Source organism: Muntiacus reevesi, chromosome 5, assembly GCF_963930625.1.
Source record: "Muntiacus reevesi chromosome 5, mMunRee1.1, whole genome shotgun sequence".
Taxonomy (NCBI): Eukaryota; Metazoa; Chordata; class Mammalia; order Artiodactyla; family Cervidae; genus Muntiacus; species Muntiacus reevesi.
The window spans coordinates 48951558-48970425 of record NC_089253.1 but is presented as its reverse complement, the minus strand read 5'-3'; the positions used below and the strand labels follow the sequence as shown (position 1 = coordinate 48970425).

At 39.4% G+C, this 18868-nt stretch overlaps 1 protein-coding gene and 1 long non-coding RNA gene across 2 annotated transcripts in view; both read left to right on the top strand.

Moving 5' to 3' along the window:
- The window catches only part of LOC136169911 (uncharacterized), a 48881-nt gene extending 48102 nt beyond the window's left edge, over positions 1-779 (top strand). The window contains exon 4 of the long non-coding RNA XR_010663461.1: positions 457-779. This is a non-coding gene — a long non-coding RNA (uncharacterized lncRNA). The remainder of the gene's footprint in view (positions 1-456) is intronic.
- Positions 1-18868, top strand: part of LOC136169322 (bifunctional methylenetetrahydrofolate dehydrogenase/cyclohydrolase, mitochondrial-like) — a 238868-nt gene that overhangs the window by 135179 nt on the left and 84821 nt on the right. The window lies entirely within an intron of this gene.

Here is an 18868-nt window from a genome sequence, read left to right as displayed (position 1 = left end):
GGGATTGAAAATAGGGTCTCTCGCATTGCAGGCAGACGTTTTACTGTCTGAGCCACCAGGAAACTCTCCTCGTTTCTTCTCTTTTTTTATTTTCTGTTCAGCTTCAGTGATTTCCACTACTCCATCTTCCGGATCATGGATCCTTTCCTCTGTATCATCTGATCTACATCTAACATGTCTTTTGCACTACAGTTACTGTATTCTTCATCTCTTTTTAGTTCTTCTTTATATTTTCTAACTCTTTTGAAAAACTTCTAACTTCTTGCTCTGTTCATCCAATTTTCTCCTGAGTTCTTTGAACATCTTTATGATCATTCCCTTGAGCTCTTTATGGGCTTCATTGCCTATCTCGGCTTCATTTTGATCTTTGGGGGATTTTTCTTGTTCCTTCGTTGGGATCATATTCCTCTGTTTCTTTTTCCTGATTTGCTGCTTTTATTTCTGTGTGTTTGGCAGGTTGATGACATTTCCTGACCTTGGAGAAGTGATCTGTTGTGGGAGAAGTCCTGTACACCTCAGCAGAGCCCTCTCCTCTGGTCTCCAGAGCTGTGTCTTCTCGGGATGTTGCCTGTGGGGCTACATGGGTCCTGATGTGTTGAGCAGACCAAGTGGCTGGTCTGATAGGAGTGGTTGGATCCCAGTCAGGTTGGTTGCCAGGCCTTGCCTTACGTGGAGGTGGCATCTGCTGACTGGCAGGCCTGGGTTAAGAGGCAACTGGTTAAGAGCCCTGGGAGTCCCAGGGCTGGTGATGGGCCACTGGTGTGCAGAGCCAGCTTCCATCATGGGTGGTTGCAGGACTTTGGTTCTGTCATCTAGTGCTGACCTGCTAGTGGATGGGGCTGGTTCCTGGCATGGCTGTCTGCAGGGACCTAGGAATCTCAAAGCTGATGTCAGCCTGCTGATGGGTGGGGCTAGATCCACTGACCAAAAGCCTATGGACCATCACATGGTCATTGTCAAAATTTCTCTTAAAAAATAATTTGAAGAACAATGATCACATCATTTCAAAAACATTGTTTATATTACATTTTTTGAAACAACTTTTTTGATAGATCTGAAAAATATTAAAAGCTTTAATTATTGCTCCCTGAAAATCTGATGCCTTGTTGAACTTCAGCAAGACTGGCGTGCTCATTGCACCTCTCACTAACTTTGATAATCATGGTTGAGTCAGTCCTGCAGTCATCTGCCTTGGGCATCAGGAGAGCGGAAATGATCAAAATGCACTCCAGTTACTTTTGTTTGTGTGCTGGCGCATGTGTGGGTGAATGTGAATTGAAAAGATGTTAATAACCAAATAAGCAGAGAGTGTTGGTGAAAGTAGAAAAAGATTAAATTAACTTTCAGGTAGCATTAGGTAAATCTGACTCTGCATGTGTGTGTGTGCATGTATATGCATGTGCACACACAGGCGAGAGTTCAGTCATGTAGATGAGCTTTGGAAATCAGAAATACTTGTATCTGCCGGTCTCAGTTCTGTTCACTTACGTGGCGTGTAGAAGTGAGTTCCATGTTTCCCCATGAATTCTTTGTAAATGTAGCACGAATATTTGTTTGTTGTGAATGCACGCAGTAGTGTTAGCAATGGCATTTTGAAAAAACATCAGCTCTCTGGAGCTACAGAATGACTACTCCCTTGTCTGTGATTGAATTGTAATATCTTTCACCATAAATTACCTTTGGTAATCAAAGATGAGATCAATTTGCATCTCAAAATAAACCACTCATTGGGTACAGGAGTGCACATTATGCTCCATATCTCTTAGATATGATAATCAGAATAATTTCAGCAATATGTGGATATCCACTATTATCAGCCATCTCCTCATCATCACTTTTCATCTTTCAGTTCATCTAAAAAAAGGGCACCTTTGGGCCAATATGCAGAGGGTAAAGAAAGATTTGAGCAACTCTTTCTCCATCTTTTGGCTAGTTTTCACACTGTGATGTTTGAAGTATAGCTGGGGTGGAGGTGTGTGTGGTGGGGTATCCTTTCTTCATAATTAATATAAGTGCAGTTACTCTAGGAATCAGATTTTCATAGGACTTCAGGGACTTTAAAGTCTTGGGCTAAGACCTCACGTAGTGCATCGTAAAAAACTAGCTTCATGCCAGTGTCTCCTACGTAAATACCAATTGCACCTTGTTGAAATTGGCCAGAAGTATATTTCATTTCATTATACTTATAATAAGAACTATGAAAAATCTTTCTCTTAGGCTTTTCTGTTGCTGGTCTGAAATGCCTGGGAAAAAGCCTGTCTAAATCTAACCCTCTAATCTGCGAAAAGATTGGTCTCTTTTACTAGTTTAATAAGGGCAGTTTCAGTGCTCACTGATGCTGAGCCACTATAATGATGTTAAAGAAGGGGTGTGATATCAACAGGAAAATTGCACATATATATACACTTGCACACATGCATGAATGTATATAAATCTCACTGTTACCTTCTAACCTTCCCCATCATTTTCAAAAGGACCCTCCCTGTGAAATAAGATAAATAGATATAAATGGATACATCATGACTGGTGTATTTCATATAAATACCATGAGTAAGTGATATGTGTGGTCTGTGTGTGCGTGTTCATTAATTCATTATTTTTGTGAATTATACAGTGATTCTTCCACCGTTAGCCATATTATACTTAATGACCAGTAAGTTTCACAGTGATAAAAACGAGTATAAGGTGAAGGGAGAGAGTTGCTTTTGTAACACTGCATTTGTAAACCTGTGAATCGGCACATTTATCTTTTTGGTACATAACTCCTTCATTAAAATATGTGCAGAGAACTTCACCTTTTGGCATATGCCCATGCTCAGAATTTGGGCAGAATTATTCCTTCTTTACCAAGAATGTGATCTGCATAATCCCCTTGGAGAGGCTGCCTAAAAATGCTGAAGTGATTTCGTATCACCTTGAGTTGATGCCAGTGCAACACCAAAATGATGATTCCTTATAGAGACCAGAGGGAATAATTTCTCCTGATACCTTAGAGATTATTTGATGAAGAATTATTAAAACCAAACAGTTATTTAAATTCCAGAGTGAACTTCAGCTCCCTTTGACTTGTGAACCTCTCCTCAAGCTCAGAAAACTCCTCTAATGTGGGTAATTACACTGATGACTGGCTTGAGAAAATAGGCCAGTGAAATGGGCTTTGTGTGATTCTGTTAATTGCTGCTGTAGACAAGCAGCCTGGCCCTTTATTCATGCCTCGCAAACCTTTCATCAAATGAGCAGATTATTTCTAATGCATATTAGATAGGATGAACTCATCTTCTGAGAAGGGCGTTAATATACCTAGTGTCTTTTTTTTTCCCCCCTAACTGAGGGAACTTGCTTTAAATGCAACTTCAGCTTAGTTTTGTTTGAGTTGTGCTTCAGCATTCTTAGCATTCTGCTAACAGCCAAGTAGCAAAACAATTTATTGGTTTATGGGTTCTGATTTGATGCTGGGTGCGGTTACACCATGTCAAACAAAAATGATTGCTAATATGGTGGCATATGTAGCTTATCAAGGTCATTCTGCATAAGTATGGGACATGTAACTTCTGCTTTAAGATCTGGAGAAACACTAGTGATGAAAACAGTGACCTCTCAAGTCAGAGGTCAAGGTTGAAACCATAAAAAGAAAAAAGAGAGAAAATAGTATATTAAAGCTTAGACACAAATATTACACCAGTTCCTGCTCCAGGGAGGACTGAACAAGCGTGACAATGAAATGATTTTTCTAACTCAGAGGAAATATGACTCTCTTTGGAAGATAGCGTACAACTAACAAAACGGAACTGATGGCAATAGGAATAGCAGAGGTTATAAGGTCTGCAGGACCTAATGCTCTCATGATTTTCTAAATTGAAGCTACGGGTTATTTTCGTGATCTGGGGTTCTCATGATGAGACAGTTATACATTTTTTGTTTGTTCACCTATGTGCCTATGACCCAGTGGGACACAAAGCAGCCGTCAGAAACAACTGGAATTAGAGTCCTCTGTTCACTCTACATAGCAGTAGGCAGCCGTTTAACCAAGAACGGAAGAAAAAATGATTGAGCTCCGTAATAGTTCATTAGAAGTGTTAGTTTACAGAAACAAGTACAATGTTGTTTACAACTTTGTGTTTCTACACCATAAGTGTCTCGGGTCTGAATCATTTTCATATTTTCCTCCAAAGCTGGGATACTGAGGAGGGGCGTAGGAGGACCTTGCACAGGATGGTTAAGAGGAAGGGAGGAGACAAAATGGCAAAGAAGAGATGTGGTGGCATGTTTGGAGTTCCGGTGCCAACAGAGATAGGTTTCAAAGTCATTTAAGGCCTAGTTCTTGCTCAGTAAGAAGAGTTGGAAAAAAGATAAGCTGAATTATGTACATATACACACTTATATTAACATTAAGTGTGGGTGTGTGAATGTCTGTATGTATTTGCAAAGGTAGTATTGAAGCATAAATAATGTAGCTAAACGCATAGGCTTAAAACGTGTAATGTTTAAATGCTACTTAAAAATGAAAGGTGTATTTTTGGGAGCCATAGTTTCCATGTGTGTATTTGTGCATGTTTTTATGTGTAATATATAGAATTCATGCATATGTATACACATGTGTAAATAGTATTGCAATTTTCCCACTCTTCATCCACCTTCATTTTCTCAAAGTGGTCTTTTTTAGTCACTAATTCAATACATATTGATTGGAAACTTTACATGTGTCAGACACTGTTTTAGGTGGAATACACAGCACTGAACAAAAACCCCTCAGCTCTCATGGTGCTTTTATTCTGACAGTAATAAATCACTCTACTCAGAGGTACCCTGACTTCATAACATAGGTAGACCTTGCTTCTTTTTACTTTCCCTCTCTGGCATTCCTGAAGCTAGCTGCAAAGAGTTTCATATATACTTTTGAATCATTCATTCATTTTTAAAAGTTACTTATTTGACTGTGCCAAGTCTTAGTTGTGGCATGCAGGGTCTTTAGTAGCGACGTGGACGTGTGGGATCTAGTTTCCCTGACCAGGGATGGAACCTGGGTTCCCTGTTCGTTGGAGTGCTGAGTCTTAGGCACTGGACCACCACGGAAGCCCCTGTTGATTCATTTTTGTTCCACTCCTGCCCATCTCCTATCAGTGCAGGGCTCACTGCTGTCATTACCACCATGTACTGTTCATGAGTAAAGGGGTCTCTGTGCAAGGATTGCCCTCTGATGATTTCAGAGAGGAGTACCTAGGGGTAACTGTTTCATTTTGGATTCTTCCAAAAGATACACATGAAGGATGTGGACATAGGGAGTTTATTTGGAGGCTGATCTTAGGAAGCGTAATAAGGAAGTAGAGAAGGAAGACAGGCAAGAAGGGCAAGCTGATAAATAATGCATTTAATGGGCTACTGCTAGATGACGTAAAGAATATGCATGAGTAGATATTACAGCTGGATTCTGTCATGAATGGGCAATAAAAGTGCACTCCCCCAAGGATTCTCTAAAAATCAGGTTGAAACGTGCCTCAGAATCACCTTACTCAGGGCAAAGAAGCATGCTCCAGGAGAAAGAGAATGACCTCCAGTGGGGAGATGCAGAAGCCATCCCCATGTTTTACAGGGAGCCATCCGTGTCCGCAGATGACATCTGAGGAGGGCAGAGGGACACGGGTGGACCACCCTCAGAGCCCAGCAGCAGCGGGCTCTCACTGACGGCATGGTGACGTCCTGTTCCCAGGCTGTGTCCTGCGTTATCTCTCGAGGCCCAGAGCGATGTAGCCTGCTCCCTGTGCCCCAGAGAGCCTGGGATAAAACAAGGTTATTGTCCTTAGGAGCCAGAGAGGAGTTCCCTGGACTGTACATCAGGACTTATTTCCCCATCGCAGTTCCTTCCCATTCACTCATGAGAAAACCAAATATTTTTCAGCAAAAAGAAAAAAAAAGAAGAAACCTTATTTAGTTATATTTCTTGTGGTTCCACCGTTGTGTTTGATGATGATATCCAGACAGCATGCCTGTATACAAGTTTAGGATTAAAATTGGGCCCCAGTGTGTGTGTATATGTATATGGAACCCATAATATATAAGGTGAATAAAATCCTACTCCATCTTACGTAGAGACTGAGAGGAACGCCAGGCTCTGATCTAGAAAAGATGTCATTTCTTCAAAGTTAATGCACTGTAAATGGTTTCTTTCTTGAGAGAATTTTTGACACCAAGTGAAGTTTAAAAATGAGAACCTTAGTAGTTGGCCGCTGCCTAGTGGTTTGACTTAATTAAGACCCTCGTTTAATTTATGATCCTCAGTGAAATTTTCTAGTTTCTGCTCTTCCTGGAGGTTGCAGCATGAATAGCTTTCTGGAATTTTTAGTATCCTTTTTCTTGAACACTTATGCATTCGACTCTAGCTCTCTATTCAGGGTGAAAACCAATCTCTCAGAAAAAGAGAGCCGTCGGCCAGGAGACCAAGCTTGCCAATGGCCCAGCAAGCCATCAGAGCATCCAGGATCTCGACTGCTCAATACTCCCTCCCAGGCAGATGGCAGGAGTGTCAAAGGGGGAAAGAAAGACAGTGTGCTAGTGATCGGCATGATGTCCCTCAAGGAAGAAGGGCGGAGGCTTTGCAGGTCCTCTGGATTCTCGCCTTGCATTTGGACTCGGTGCACTCCCTGGCTTTCCTGTGGCCTCAGGGAAGGAATGCGTTTCTCGTTCTCTGAGAAATGCAACCCCAAAGGCAGAAGGCTGAGCATACTTCACAAGTAAAGGAGTAACAGCTCCTCCATATTATTGGAACATCTCGTTTGTCTCTCTCTTTTGGAAGCAATTAACCCAACAGACACTCAGAATTTCCTCTGAGCTAGAATGTGTTGTTAAAAATGACATCTCTGTGACCCTGAATTCAGAATGTGTTTCAGAAGCAAAGATGCCAACTGAATGTCATTTCTGGAGAGAGAAATTTGTAGTTTAAAAAAACAAAAAAAGTGACTGAAGAGTGCTAATTTAGAATTAGACCAAGTCTGAAAGTTTTGGAGGTAGGTAAGGAGAGCCTGAGTTTGGTTTTGGCGACTCATAAGCCATTATCCAAACCAATAATAAAGTATTTATAGTTACTAATAGTGATAACAATGCAGTCAGAGTATGTAATATGGTCTGGTATAATGTACAGTCAGAGTTTACAGGTCATGTAATGTGTTTAGTTAAAGACTGCCTGAATTCTGACAACTCAAGCTTCACATCATTTTGGTATATAACCATAAAGGTGCTTTGGCTTTTATTGCTCATTCTAATTGTTTCTGTTATTGTCCATCTCTTGCACCCAGATATCTGAATATTCCCTGTCTGGCCAGTCTTATCTCCAGCCATACTCCCTTGCCTCACCATCCAGCAAATGAGTTGTTTTGTTTAGATTTCTTGAATGAACTAACTTTCCTACTTTTGCTCATGATGTTTTCTCTAACTAGAATATGCTTCCTTTATCAAAGAGCTTTCCATATTTTATCTAAGCTCAGTTATCACCTTCTTGAAGCAGCTTCTCTAAGTAACCAATAACTTGCCCCACTCACCCAGCTGATATTTCTGCACCCTTGATTGCTTCTTCTATTGTACTTTCAGCATTTAGCTACACATCTTTGTGTGGGTCGACTTATTGTCAAGATCCTCCAACACACTGCATGCTCCCTGAGAGCAGTCCATGCTTGACTCATTTTGTTCTATATTTGGAGTTCAGCTCAATGTCTGGTATGTGCTCTACCATTACAAAGGTAAATCAGTGGCTGCATTCACTTACACTTTCACGTGACTTGTGTCCTTTGCGTGCTGCCGACCCCAGCCTTGGGCTCTCGTCAACGTCCTCAGTCCCTTATGTGTGGTTATCACATCATGAATTAGCATTAGAGCCGCATCCTGCATGTATTTGTTATCAGCCCTGCTCCTGCTGACAGAAGAAATATTGGGGGGGGGGGGGCGGTGGTGGAAAGGGTGATTAGAAGAAACTGCTGCTTTTAGGGTCTCCCTGAATTGTGACACTGTCAAGATATAAGAGTACAAGGCTGAAGGAAGAATCATAGGAAAAGTTTGGATCTAACCAGTATTGGTCCAGAGGATTGGCTCTTTGGCTAGCTTTGAAATATGGTCATGTTACTTCTTCATTTATAATTTCTGGACTTGTCCCTGACCATGTTTCCTCTTTGATAGTTGGATCCTTCACATGGCTTCTGTCTCTGGCGATCCTTTTCTACTCATCCCTAGGCTCATTGAAGTCTAGATTGGTCATTGATCTTAATTTTTAGAACTGAATTCTTCTGGGTTTTCTGATGTCAGTGTTCAGATCCCTTTGATGAGCCTTTTGTGTTTCTATACCCTTTGAGTTCTGCCACTTTTAATGTTCTTCATAAACATTTTTCTCCTGATTCAAACACAATTTAATTATTTAGACATCAAATTAGAAGTTTTATTATATGTAAGGTGCTTTTGAATGTGTAAAAAAAAAAAGTAAGCATGAATGGAAATTCCTCCTCATCTTAAGAAGTGTATAACATTCTGGAATCAGTATTTTAAGTTAAGAAGGGTAAATAATGATAAAATGATGGGTAGATACATAGGCCTGCATAAAGATAGACTTATATAAAGTAACCTAGTAGATAGGTACCGATGCATACTGAGAAATAATTCAAAAAGGAAGAAAAATGTATGATATGTGAATGATATAGCTAAGTTTTAAAGGACTTTATAGGGAAGAGATGTATTTTTTTATTTGGAAAATCAGGGAAGGCCACATGGAAAATTAGCATTTGTTCTGGTTCTTTCAGAATGATTTATTAGTGCAGCCTATGTGAGATCAATGCATTCTAGTTTTAAAGAAGCTGTGAATTCAGGCATAAATTTGAAGGGAAGAGAATCCGAAATATCAAAGTTCCTTCTTTACATCATGCTGTCTTGAATGAAGGGGAATAGTAAGGAATTTTTCTGAAGACGTCAGAAACCTGTTAAAAGACTCCTACTAGGTAGTAGGAGTAAGAAGTGGACAGGGGCCCATTGAATAGTTTTAAGTGAGATTTTAAGACTGTACCACTAAGTTGTGTTTTTGGCATAGTAATTTAAACAAGATGTGCTCAAACGATGTTGTAAAAAAGGTCAGCAACTGTGAGGAGAGAAGTTCTGGTTCTTGGCAGCCAGAAGAGAAACTACAAAGTCTTCAATTACTTTGTTGGAATGATAATAAACCTATTTTTAGAATAGGCAAGACAGAAAGGAAGGAAGTCTTCAGTGGAGAGGACAAGTTATGTTCCGTTCTATTGAATTTGAAGCTGGTTATCCAACTCAAAAGAAGCATCATCAGTAGAGAGTTTACAGTTGTGGGTGCAAAGATGCAAGGCCATCAGGCAGACAGCAGAACCACAGGGAACAAAGACATTTTACAGAGGATTCAGAAAAGAAAATATTAACAAGAAAGAATCAACAGAATGTTAAAAGATGTAGAAAGGCCTAGAAAGATGAGGATCAAGACAAGATGTTTGTACTTGTTGACTCAAAGATTGCTGGTGCTTTTAAAGCAGCCATTTCGGTAGAAGGATGATGGTTGCAATTACAGAATAGGGAATTAGTTCAAAGAGAGCAGATGATGGCAGGTTGGAGACTGAGGGTATTGAATACTCTCAACATGTATATTAAGAGGTAAGAAGCAAAAAGGATGAACAGATTTCAGTAAGGATATTTGAAGGGTCTTGGTCACAGTCCTGGGCCTACCTGTAAACATAGCTAAGAAAATGATCTAGACCTACATTCTTTAAAAGCATCTAGTACTGTTCTGGGGATCAAATAAATACAATATATGGGTTAATTGATATTAATACTGACCCAACTCTAGCTGAGTATGTGTATGAATTTACTGATCAAAATAGACCAAAGGGCTTTGAGACTATCTCTCAGGGATTTTCCTCAGAGAAATTTCTGAGCAAATAGTATGTATGGTTCACATAATAACTTTACTAGTTCATATCACACTTTTTTGGGAAAGCTTGCTGAGTCTTAGGTTCTTTATAGGAAAATAAGGAAAATAGTACTTAGCTTGTATTTGGTGCAAAGATTAGCTATATTAACACATCTCAAAAATATTTTGTAAGTGGCAGAATACGGTAACAGTAGCTAATGGTAAAATGCTAGTGAGAAGAATATAAGACTAGCTATGGTACATTCTTTTTAGAAGTTATTTTTGAACTCCCAAATACTTCCCAGTTCCTTTTACTCAGTGTTTATAGACCACTCAAATCACGCTAGGTGCCATGTAGGACACAGAAGTCAACCTAGCTTCTATCCAGTGGATTTACAATCTGCCGTGGTGCTAGCCAAGTTTTGTAATTTTATGCTCAATTAACATCTGGCTAGAATTTGTTCAGTTAACAAAGTGCTTGCCTCTAAAGATAAATCATGGGACTCTTTGACTAGAGCTTGGAATCTTTCTGAACATAAAGACATTCTTTTCCGTCCCAGTTTGTATCATCCAACTGTGCTCCTACTGTGAAGTGTTGTTAGATGGCAGCTCCCACTGAGAGGAACACTAGCCCCACTCACTGAATAGGGTGATTGAAGCAGAGAGACATCTCTGATCGTTGCTTTTAAAATGTGCCGTTTACAACAAACTATGAGTATGTCTGCATGTAGTTGATATTTAACCACGGTGCCTTTTTAATGAAAACCATCTTTAAAGACTGTTTACTTGTAATTTCCCAGAAAAACTTGGGGGAAAAAAAGTCATCATCATCTCAGAGTATGCCTACCCAGCATTTATGCATAGTTCATTTTAGTGAGATGTGTGTACTCCGTTGTGTCCAACTCTGCGACCCTATGGACGGTAGCCTGCCAGATTCCCCTGCCCATGGAATTCTCCAGGCAAGAATACTGGAGTGGGTTGCTATTTTCTCCTCCAGGAAATCTTCCTGACCCAGGGATTGAACCCAAGTCTTTTGTATCTCCTGCACTGACAGGTAGATTCTTTACCAGTGGCAGCACCTGGGAAGCCCTTACTGAAATTTCATTGTAGTGAAAATAGAAAAGCAAGACAAGGAAATATTATTTGGTATTCTGTAATTCAAAAACAAATGACTGCATTAAATACCTCTTAATTAGGTTATGAGGCATCCAGGAAATCACATTCTACTGTTTTTAAAAATATTAAATAGGTGGAATTGGTATAAGAACAAATGATACTTTGTTTCAAAGGCTACATGCAGCCTCCTGGATCATGAAAAATATAGGCCAATTTGACAATCAGATATAAAGAGATGGAAGAATTTTTAAGGTCCAAAAAATTCTCTTTGATCATAATAATGTCTGGTATTATTTTTTCCAAAACTTGGATTAAGGTAGGAAATCGGTTAACAAAATGTGAAGTGTATCAGACAATGTAGATCTGGTTGGTGGTGCTGTTAACCTTGCATTCTAAAACGGTTGATGCTGTTAATTAAAGGAGATGTTCTTCTTTTGAACTGTCCCTTTTTTCTTTATTAGCACTGACAACATTTGTTATTTCTGGTTCTTTTTGTTCATGGAAATATCCTGGAATTCATTACTGAGACATGTTCTGCCTTTGGTATTAGCTGTTAAGGCTGATCTTTTCTTTTTGTGAGAGGAGTATTAAATGTAACCTGTGGTGATAAGTATTTTCTTTTTTGATATTACTTTAGGGATTTCTTCTGTGAAATGATCTTCTTATCATAATGAATGTTTTGTTCTTTTTGATGTTCCATAACTTCTGCATTTTAAATTTATCATGTTTATGATTATGTTTCAAAAACTGGAATAATGTCAAGAAATGGGCAATTGTATCATAGGTTTTGGGTATATTCCCCTTTCCTTTCCTCTCATTAGTACATTGCTTTATACCTCCATGGAATTTTCATTGTTAATGGATGCAGCCTTTCAAAAAGCATTAATAGAAATAGCCACAAAACACCTGCACTTATGAAAACAAGGTTATGGTTTTCATGTTTCCCTATTTTCTTAATGGTAAGTTGCTTAATGCTTAATGGTAAGTTGTCTCAGGTTGGTCCTATAAGAGGCAAATTTTGCCAACCAAATTGTATTTGCTCCCAAATATGTATCGTTTCCCATGTATCTACTGCCTGTCTCCATATGGAGTGCAATAAGATGGAGCGAGAGAGGATGGTAAAAATAAGATCGAGTGTTACCATGGCCAGATGGAAAGGGGCAGAGACCTGGTCTGGTAGCAAGTACACTCGTCTTCGCTTTGTCACTGGTTCAGCACTTCCACGTGGCAGCGCGAAGGCAGGGTCATCTCGATTCACTGTTAATTAGATGTTTTGGCTGGAAACCATTTCTCCATATGGTAGCATGCTCCAGCTTGAAGTAGTGCTTCAAATTTGGCCACAGAACCCAGCTGCCCACAAACATTTGTAGTGACTCACAAGTAGTCTCAAAGAAGTTCATCTCAATGCAGAAGATCTTTGGCTTTTCTGAAGCATGTCAATAACCCCAAATGCACAAATCTGCCCAAATTATAGCAGATGTGTTATTCAAAGGGAAAATGAAAATGCATCCTGTATAGGTCATAGCATGTATTTGGTTCAAGTTCAGAAGTATAATGATGCCAAGGCAACACATTCAGTAGCCCTGGATTATAAATATATGTCTCACAAGCCAGAATTTAAGTTTGAGTTTCCTGTGCTGTTGTCAAAGCCATGGTTGAAAACAATTATTTTCAAGAGATATTACTTAAAGTTGTAAAATTTTATTAAGTTTTAGGAAGCTAGATGATGATGCATGAATCATATATCACACTTAATTCTACTCAACTTTTTCTAGGGGCAGAGATTAAGACTTGTTTCAACACCAAGATGTTGCTTCCCCATGACTCAGATGGTAAAGCAACTGTCTGCAATGTGGGAGACCTGGGTTTGATCCCTGGGTCAGGAAGAACCCCTGGAGAAGGAAATGGCAACCCACTCCAGTGTTCTTGCCTGGAAAATTCCATGGGCAGAGGAGCCTGGTAGGTTACAGTCCATGGGGTTTCAGAGTCAGACACGACTGAGCAACTTCACTTGCACTTGCAACACCAAGGATTGATGAAAAGAGTTAGTTTGCAGCTGTTCAGACTTTATTTGCATAGGGTATGAGCTGGTCACATAGCCTCTGCTGCTGTCCTTTCACTTTGCAACATAACCCAACTCAACATGGTCACCTGAACTTTTCCTGGGTATCCTTAACACACGCGCGCATGTGCGCGCACACACACACACACATATGTATACACACACTCACACTTATGTATATATAAAGGATAGTGCTTGAGATACTTAACAGTTTCACTAAGAGTCAGTTCAGTTCAGTTGCTCAGTTGCGTCCAACACTTGGAACTCCATGCAGCATGCCAGGCTTCCCTATCCATCACCAACTCCCGAAGCTTGCTCAAAGTCATGTCCATCAAGTCGGTGATGCCATCCAACCGTCTCATCCTCTGTCATCCCCTTCTCCTCCCGCCTTCAGTCTTTCCCCAGCATCAAGGTCTTTTCCGAAGAGTCAGTTCTTCACATCAGGTGGCCAAAATATTGGAGCTTCAGCTTCAGTCATCAGTCCTTCCAGTGAATATTCAGAACTGATTTCCTTTAGGATTGACTGGTTCGATCTCCTTGCAGTTCAAGGGACTCTCAAGTGTTTTTTCCAACACCACAGTTCAAAAGCATCCATTCTTCGGCACTCAGTTTTCTTTATGGTCCAGCTCACACATCCATACGTGACTACTGGAAAAATAATCACTTTGACTAGTTAGACCTTTGTTAGCAAAGTAATGTCTCTGTTTTTTAATACACTGTCTAGGTTGGTCATAGCTTTCCTTCAAAAGAGCAAGCGTCTTTTAATTTCATGTCTACAGTCACCATCTGCAGTGATTTTGGGGCCCAAGAAAATAAAGTCTGTCACTGTTTCCATTCTTTCCCCATCTATTTGCCATGAAGTGGTGCAACCAGATGCCATAATCTTAGTTTTTTGAAATTTGAATTTTAAGCCAACTTTTTCAGTCTCCTTTTTCACTTTCATCAAGAGGCTCTTCAGTTCCTCTTTGCTCTCTGCCATTAGGGTGGTGTCATCTGCATATCTGAGGTTATTGGTTTTTCTCCCAGCAATTTTGATTCCAGCTTGTGCTTAATCCAACCGAACATTTTGCATGATGTACTCTGCATATAAGTTAAATAAGCAGGGTGACAATATACAGCCTTGACGTACTCCTTTCCTGGTTTGGAACCAGTCTGTTGTTCCATGTCCAATTGTGACTGTTGCTTTTTGACCTGCATACAGATTTCTCAGGAGGCAGGTAAGGTGGTCTGGTATTCCCCCTCTTGAATTTTCCACAGTTTGTTGTGATCCACACAGTCAAAAGGTTTTAGTGTAGTCATAAAGAAGAAATAAGTGTTTTTCTGGAACTCTTGCTTTTTTGATGATACAACAGATGTTGACAACTTGATCTCTGGTTCCTCTGCCTTTTCTAAATCTAGCTTGAACATCTGAAAGTTCTCAGTTCAGGTACTGTTGAAGCCTCACTGGAGAATTTTGGGTGTTATCTGACCCACTAAGAATCAGCGTGGGTCTTAATGCACCTCTTGTGTTCATACACAGGATCCACCTTTGAACGTTGTTCCCCTTGGGCTTTCCTTTATTTTCCTATACAGAAAGGACCATTTGAACCATTCCCTAGCATTTAAAAGTGATACTCTACTGGGATTGTCTAGTGTTTGCATCTAGTCATTTCTCACTAATTGTTTTTACTTTCCACTATTGCTTTTGAACTCTTGGATTTTATAGTCAGAATTTTAGAATCTGTTAGGTATCTATTTGGTTGCCTGCATTCCTTTCAATCTTGTTATATAGGATAGTGCTTACTTACCAACAGAACAGCTCTTTTCTTTGATGATAAAGTTGAATGGAGAAAGAGGTATTCTCCTCATACAAATATTTCCTAGCACCCATTACCTAAAATGTGACTGACTGGGTATGCTTTCAGAAACAGAGAATGGTTTGTTGTTGTTGTCTTCCTGCTGAAGCCTCCATTCATCTTTCTTTCTCAAAAACAAGTAGAACAGGAAATTCTTAAAAGCATCCTTATGAAAGCCAAAAAAAACTAAGTACAAGAAATAATACTTGAATCTCTTTGGAGGAAATCTGTGCTAAAATTACTGAGGGATGGTATATTTTTAAGAATACACATGGCATTAAACAACCAGCATTGAGATGATCTGGGCTATTAACCTGCAGTCACGTAGGTAGCACAGGCATTACATTTTTGACATTCACTTGCAGGAGAGAAAGTTGATTGCTCAGTCACATCCAACTCTTTGCAACCCCATTATAACCCGCCAGGATCCTCTGTCCAGGGGATCCTCCAAGCAAGAATACCGTAATGGGTAGCCATTCCCTTCTCCAGGGGATCTTTCCCACCCACGATTGAACCCGGGTCTCCTGCATTGCAGGAAGATTCTTTACCGACTGAGCCGCCAGGGAAGCCCCGTGTGGGAGCAAAATCACAGTTACTATTGTCTGGTTAGCTTCATATTATAAACATTCTTCAGAACATTTCAAAACATTTAATAAAATGCAGAGAAGGTAGATGATCTCTCTAGTTTATTTAAACCTTTTCCTATAAGTTTATGTTGGAAAAATTACTAATGCTGGGTAACTAAAGCTTTATCAATTACCTGGCCTTATTGTTTTATTATTTGAAATATTTAATCAAGATATATTTCTGTGTCAAGGATTGATTATAGTAGTTTTAATCAGAGGTTAAGCTATTAAAGTGTTCAGACTGATTCATCTACTGGCATGGCTATCAGTAAAACATTTCCATTATTAATTTTATCAGAGAATTGACAAATAAGGACTGCATAGAAATCAAATATATACTTGGAAAGTAATTTGCAGTTTAACTTTAAATATGATTGAATAACACCCCTTCCATATTAACAGGCTTGGGAGAAATACATTTTTAAAGCTTACCTTAAAACATAAGGGTTCAGTTTCTGATATGTTTCTAATTTATTATTTAAATCGAATTTTCCACCCTTGAGCGAATTCATTTATAGCTGATTTTGGAACATTTTACTCAGTGCACCCTTCTAAAAAGGAATGTTTACCATGCTTCCTCCTTTTCTTTGCCAGAGATAAATATTTAAAAAGTGAGAATATGAAATGTTATGTAATTTGATAGGAACATTGAGCTGAATTCAAAAACAGAATGTAGCAGGTACATGGATTTCTCATCTATAAAGTTTTAACGAACACTTTCATTGTTTTATTGTTTATTTGCAGCATAACACAGCTGATTTTTAGTGTAATTCATAGGAAGATACTCCAAATAATTCATTGTTGATTATAGTCAAGCCTACTTACCTGCTTTTAAGATATATCTTGCTCATGTGCCTTTTAGGGTATTTTTCTTAGCACAAATGAAGTACTTTTGAAAGCTGCCAGATTGATAGCTCTGTTGAAAGAAAGCCTGTGATTATCCACAGATAAGCTCTGCTATGGGGTTCAGCAATGCATACGTATCAGATTTCTGTACTGGAGGTGGTGGTATGTTCCCTTCTCCGCACGTGCAGTGTGGGCAGATCCCGCCGTAGCCACCGGGTGTTACGTGGCTGTAAAGAGAACACGGACTTCTCATTGCATTGTGCTCACCAGGCGCTCCGTTAGTTCCCCAGGTCGGAGGCAAAGGGCAGGACGCTGGGAACAGGAGTCCTGCGCCACTTAGCATGTTTTTACGTAGCAGCTACATTTCTTATACTGCTCCTTTGGGCTCCTTGACAACATTCATCTAGGGCGAGAACACAAGCAGTGCAACAAACAACACTTTACAGACGGCCACCCTACCCTGAGAGCGTAAAGTTTTCCAGAAAAATTACTGAAGTCAAGAATTAATCTCTCCTGTAAGTGCAGTTGCCATTTATTTTTAAAATATTTGAAAAACAAGAAACATCTGGTATATGGTAAGCAAAGCATTCTAACTGAATTATTCATTAAGGCAAGCAGAGGAATATCTGGTAGAATCAAATATATTAAGGACATAGAAGACTCTGAACTATTGAGCTAGGTCCCCATTCCAAACTTTCGGTTTCAACAAATCAACCCTCATGGGTTGAGGGCCTAGTTTAGACGATATACTTTGCTCTGTGATACAGTCTCCCTGAGCTCAGGGAGTAATAGATTGATTTAAGTAAACAAAAGCCCAAATTAGATTGCAGAGCAAGATTAAGCAATAACATACCCTGCATCTATCTGTCTCTTAATGGGGTTATCTCTACATACTTGTATTTTCAATTGCATAATATGAAAAGTTCCCAGTGGGGGAATTTGGGATAGGCCAAAGTTACATTTATGTTCTGCCTTAAAAGAACTGAGTTTCAACAGTCATTTCTATGTGGTAGTAAACGTATATTTTGGGAGAGTTCTTCTGTACCATGTATTAAGCTATGGGTGATTTTCTGTGCCTGAAATGGATCTGTGACAGATTATTTCAACAGAACATTGAGTTATAGACTCCCTACACCTCTGGCAGTACCTAAGATTACTTTTGTCAAGATTCATTGAGTGGCACATCCAAGATTTGTATGTTACATTAGAAAGACAAATACTGAATGCTAATTAATGGCATACATGCTGAAATATTTAGGAGGAAGTATGCCAGTGTCTGAAATTTACTTTGAAATACACAGAGAAATGAAATGGATGGCTGGAGGGGCAGATATATGATGAAGCAACTATACTATAATGTCAGTTGTAAAATCTAGGTAGTGGGTATTCCCTAGAAACTTTTTTCAGCTTTTGTCTTTGATAATTTTCATAATAAAATGTTGCCAGTAATACCTTAAAAATATTTTGCACATTCTATCCAGTGGCTTGATCTGGTTAGGGTCTAGGAAACAATATATTTTTAAAAGACCTCCACTGAACCATATATAAAGTTCAGATTTGGAACCATGGTCTTAAGATCCATTTCAGCTTTAAAAGTTTATAATAATTTTATATCTTAAAGTCAAAGTTTAATATTGCCTAACACTAATAGTGTCTGATCCTTGTACTTAGTATTTTCTGTAACCCAGGATGTAAATATGAAAACAGAATAAACTATTATTAGCTATTTGCCCTTAATATTCAATGAAATCTATGCATTATATTATTTATATCTTCATATATTAGTTAGCTTCCCTACGTAACTGATTTTGCTCCATGAAGTACCTGAGACTGCGTGACTCAAATTGGGCCTTGAACTCGGCAAAACCCATTATCTTGTTTTTAATTGGAGGATAATTGCTTTAGAATATTGTGTTGGTTTCTGCCTTACATCAACATGAATCAGCCACATGTATACATATGTTCCCTCCCTCCGGAGATACCCTCCCATCTCTCACCCCCCAAGGTTGTGACAGAGTTGAACTCCCTGGGCATGTACTCTGAGAAAACCATCATCGAAAGACACATGTACCCATAGTCTTTTACCTGAGATCACACACCTGGTTTCAGGACTTAATGAACTCAGGCTCTTGATGTCTCATTGCAGAAAGAATTCAGCGAGAGACAAAGTGATAGGTAAGAAGGGGGTTTATTTGGAGAGAAACGCACTGCACAGCGTTGAGGCCATCTCAGAAAGCAAGAGCAGCGCTGAAATAGGGCGTGGTTAGTTTTTATGGGCTGGGTAATGCATTGGCTAATGAGTGGGAGGATTATTCTGACTATTTCAGGGGAGGGGGATTTTCAGGTGATGGGCCACTGCTCACTTTTTGTCCTTGATGGTTGGGCTGAGAACTGGTGCTGTTGGCTGTGTCATTTAGCTTGCTTATGTGTGAGGCTTGTATACTGAGAGTCAAGGTCTAGTTGAGGCTGACTGGTCTGTCATCTG